The sequence below is a fragment of the Macaca fascicularis genome, chromosome 15 (assembly GCF_037993035.2).
Source record: "Macaca fascicularis isolate 582-1 chromosome 15, T2T-MFA8v1.1".
Classification (NCBI taxonomy): Eukaryota; Metazoa; Chordata; class Mammalia; order Primates; family Cercopithecidae; genus Macaca; species Macaca fascicularis.
Genome location: NC_088389.1, coordinates 10,806,088 through 10,810,963, shown reverse-complemented (window position 1 = coordinate 10,810,963; position 4,876 = coordinate 10,806,088). Strand labels below are relative to the sequence as shown.

At 46.5% G+C, this 4,876-nt stretch overlaps 1 non-coding gene across 1 annotated transcript; it reads left to right on the top strand.

Annotated features, from left to right (window-relative positions):
• Window positions 1-4,547: 4,547 nt before the first annotated feature.
• On the top strand, window positions 4,548-4,609 carry LOC123569259 (U7 small nuclear RNA). The gene has a single exon (XR_006692901.2). It is a non-coding gene; the product is annotated as a U7 small nuclear RNA (small nuclear RNA).
• Window positions 4,610-4,876: the final 267 nt, after the last annotated feature.

The following is a 4,876-nucleotide window of genomic DNA, read 5'->3' as shown; positions in this document are numbered from 1 at the left end:
GTACCAAGCAGTTTCCTATGGTTTTGCGTGCATATATTTACCTTCAGAATAATCCTATGCAGTAGGTGTAATTTTACAGGTAAGGAAACTGAGTCAGAGAAACTTGCCCCAGTCACCAGATAATGAACGTCTGAGTCACAACCACTGGAGACACAGCAGGGGCAGATCACGAGGGGTCGGTCATGTGAAGGTGTTTGACCTTGATCCTGAGCTCAGTGAGGAGTCTTGAAGGATTTTAATTGGGTCGACATCTGCTGGGGTGTGGAGAATGGGGCCAGGCCAGGAGGCAGGGAGGGGCTGTTTAGAAATGGGATGCAGTACTCCAGGGGAGTGGTGATGATAGCCTGGATTAAGGTGGCAAGACGGGAGATAGAGGAGAAAGAGGATGTGTTAGGCTGTTCTTGCATTGCTACAAAGAAATATGTGAGACTGGGTAATTTATAAAGAAATGAGATTTAATTGGCTCATAGTTCTGCAGGTTGTACAGGAACCATAGCAGCATGTGCTTCTGAGAAGGCTTCAGGAAGCTTCCAATCATGGCAGAAGGCAAATGGAAAGCAGGCACATCACACAGAGAAAGCACGAGCAAGAAAGAGAGATCGAGGAGGTGCCATACACTTTTAAATGACCGGATCTTATGAGAAGTCATTCACTATCAAGAGGACAGTACCAAGAGAATTGTACTAAACCATCCATGAGAAATCTGCCCCCATGATCTAATCACCTCCCACCAGACCCCACCTCCAGTATTCAGGATTACATGTCAACATGAGATTTGGGCAGGGACACACATCCAAACTATATCAGAAGGTGAACTCAGGATTTTGGCTGGGGTGTGGGTGGTGCCATTCCCTGAGACACGAGGTGGGAACTGGACTGGAGAACGTGTGCTGATGTCACTTTGGGACCAGCTCAATTGAGATGCCAGAGAGACAGGCCCAGTGGACATGGATTTGGAGTTTAGACTTGAAGGCAGAGGCCAAGATTTGGGAAGTGCCGGCATTCAGAGGGTAAATGAGAGACTGGGAGAACTGGCCATGGCAGCTGAGGGTGTGCAGTGTGTGAGCCGGGCCCTCTGGTGAGGACAGAGAGGGCTGATTTATTGGGATCCTGGCTCTGCAACCAAGCTGTGTGGTCCTGGGTGAGTCTCCAAGCCTCAGTTTCTCCATCTGTAAAATGGAGATGATACCAATACCTTAGATTCCGAGCTCAGAAGGTTCCCAGGACAGTGATATGGTTTGGCTGTGTCCCCACCCAAATCTCATCTTAAACTGTAGTTCCCATAATCCCCACATGTCATGGGAGGGAAACTGTGGGAGGTAATTGAATCATGGGGGTGGTTCTCACATGCTGTTCTCGGGATAGCGAGTGAGTTCTCACGAGACCTGATGGTTTTATAAGGGGCTTTCCCCACTTTGCTCAGCACTTCTCCTTCCTGCTGCCACATGAAGAAGGATGTGTTTGCTTCCCCTCCTGCCATGATTGTAAGTTTCCTGAGGCCCTCCCAGTCCTGAGGAAGTGTGAGTCAATTGAACCACTTTCCTTTATAAATTACCCAGTCTTGGGATTTCTTCACAGCAGCGTGGGAATAGATTAATACGGACAGTCCAGTGAGAGACACGCATGAATACCTAGCAGAATGCCCACACAGCGTGAGGATTGAGTAAATATTGTTATTGTTGATGCCTGCTATATTCATTTCCCAGGGCTGCCATAACAAGTTACTGCAAACTGGGTGGCTTAAAACAACAGATTATTCTCTCACAATTCTCGAGGCCAAAAGTCCCAAACCCAAGGTATCAGTCAGCAGGGTTGATTCCTTCTGAAGATTCCAAGGGAGCAGCTGTTCCCTGGCTCTTTCCGAGCTTCTGATGGTCACCGGTCATACTTGGTGTTCCTTGGCTGTGGCTGCATCGGCCCAGTCTCTGCCTCCATCTTCATGCAGACTTCTCCTCTGTGTCCCTCTGTGTTTGCTCCTCTTCTTATGAGGACCCCAGGCATTGGATTTAAAACCCACCTCAACCCAGTGTGAACTCAGCTGAATCAAACTACATCTTCAAAGACCTCCTTTCCAAATAAAGTCACATTCTGGGGTTCCAGGTAAGTCCCCTATACCTGCTGTCAAGGAGCGTGGACCCAGCAGACGACATGGGAAGGACCGACCCTACTGTGGTCAAGGCCAGGTCCAGCCCAGAACCAACCTACAAAGTGCTGCAGGAGAAAGAGGTCAAAATCAGAGTGATGAGGGCAACTTACTGGTGAGGGTGAGACTTGAACTTTCCTTCTGGTTTCATCAAGAATTTGATCAATGGTGATGGAGCAGATGGACTTTATGACAGTAGGACCCAGCTTGAGCAGAGAGGCATGGAAGCAAGATCACAGAAAGCTTGCTTGCTTTATAAATGATCAGGTGTAGGGAATAGGAGGCAAGAAAAGCCATGTATGAAGGACCCTGTGCTAAATAAGCAGCCTGGACTGTATCTGTAGGCAACACAGAGCCCCTAGAAGTTTGTGAGTTCAGGAAAGAAGGAAAGAGCTGTCTGTTGAATGTGGGCAAAGGCTTCATCTTGATATTGATGCCTGCCAATTTTATTTTATTTATTTATTTTTTGAGACAGGGTCTCGCTCTGTCCCAGGTTGGAGTGCGGTGGTGTGATCATAGTTCACTACAGCCTCGAGCTCCTGGGCTCAAGTGATCCTCCCACCTCAGCCTCCCAAAGAGCTGGGAATATGGGCATGTATTCCCAGGATACATTCCCAGGCATGTATTCCCCGGATACTTTTTTTATTTTTATTTTTTTAGAGATTGGCCCTAACTATGTTGCCCAGTCTAGTTTCGAACTCCTGGTCTAAGAGATCCTCCCACGTCAGCCTCCCAAAACATCGGGGTTACAGACATGAGCCACTGAGGCTGGCTCAATTTAAATTTAAAATTCTGGGTGTTTTGTCTCCTTGGGTAGGCCGCCTCCTCTCTCAAATCCTTGATCACGTCTCTACACACCCTCAGCAATAAATTGTGCAGGACCACACTCGCAGCGTGTTGGATGTTCGAGAGTTTCATGGTCACTGTGAGACCATTTCTCACTCCCCCAAGCAGCAGCATTCACAACTAGAAGTTTTATTTTAGCTGCGCCTCCCCTGAAGCATATGCAGTGACCATTTGGAAAAAGATAAAGTTAGATCCCTCTCCACACCCTACACCAGAATAAACTTTAAGTGTCAAAAGTGAAATCATACGAGTGCTAGAAGAAAACATGTGTGAATTCTCTGTAATCAAGAGGGGAGGGAAGAAAATCTTTCTAAAAATGGCTGAACAGTCAGAAACAATAGAAGATAGATAAGTTAGGCGACCTCAAAAAACCAAAGCAAAACCAAACCAAACAAAAACCTTTTGCATGGTAAGAAAAAAGTAAGCGAAGTCGAAAGATAAATGATAGATGCAGAGAAAACGTTTGCAACTTGTATCACAAACGGCCTCACTAATATACAGAGAACTAGTATATCACAATCTTAACTGTGAAAAGTCAATTATTTGTGGGGCCAGGTGCGGTGGCTCACGCCTGTAATCCCAGCACTTTGGGAGCCGGAGGTGGGCGGATCACGAGGTCGGCAGATGGAGACCATCCTGGCTAACACGGTGAAACCCCGTCTCTACTAAAAATACAAAAACTTAACCAGGCGCGGTGGCCAGCGCCTATAGTCCCAGCAACTCAGGAGGCTGAGGCAGGAGAATGGAGTGAACCTGGGAGGTGGAGGTTGCAGTGAGCCAAGATCATGCCAGATGCATTCCAGTCTGGGTGACAGAGCCAGATTCCGTCTCAAAAAAAAAAAAATTATTATTGTTATTATTATTTTCTCTTTTTTTTTTTTTTTTTTTGAGACAAAGTCTTGCTGTGTCACCCAGGCTAGAGTGCAGTGGCGCGATCTCGGCTCACTGCAAGCTCCACCTCCCGGGTTCACGCCATTCTTCTGCTTCAGCCTCCCGAGTAGCTAGGACTACAGGAGACTGCCATCATACCTGGCTAATTTTTTTCTTTTTTTTTTTTTTTTTTTTTTTGGTAGAGACGGGGTTTCACCGTGTTAGCCAGGATGGTCTCGATCTCCTGACCTCGTGATCTGCCTGCCTTTGCCTCCCAAAGTGCTGGGATTACAGGTGTGAGCCACCATGCCAGGCTTATTTTCTCTCTTGAGACGGAGTCTCGCTGTCATCCAGGCTGGAGTGTGATGGTGCAATCTCAGGTCACTGCAACCTCTGCCTCCCAGCTTCAAGCAATTCTCCTGCCTCAGCTTCCCAAGTAGCTGGAATTACAGGCATATGCCACCATGCATGGCTAATTTTTGTATTTTTAGTAGAGATGGGGTTTCACCATGTTGGCCAGGCTGGTCTCGAACTCCTGATCTCAAGTGATCCACCCGCCTCAGCCTCCCTAAGTGCTGAGATTACAGGTGTGAGCTGCTGTGCCCGGCCAAAAAAATATTTCTTATGGCATTATCTGCAAAAGTTGAATATTGGAGACAACCCAAATGTCAATTAATAGGGGACTGATTAGTGTTACCGTTCTTTTAGAATTTGTCTAGCAGACTTTCTGGTTTTTGCCCAAAAGCCTCTAAAAGAGTTAAAAAAAAGAAAAAAAATAGGGAACTGATTGAATAAACTATAGAGCAATAAGATGCAGAGATAAAAATGCTAATTTTGTCAAAAACCAAGATTTCCAATGTAAGAGAAAAGAGACACAAATATAAAATCAAGTATTTTTAAAAACCTATAATGCAGGCCAGGCATGGTGGCTCCCACCTGTAATCCCAGCACTTTGGGAGGCTGAGGTAGGAAGATCACCTCAGGTCAGAAGTTCAAGACCAGCCTGGCCAACATGTT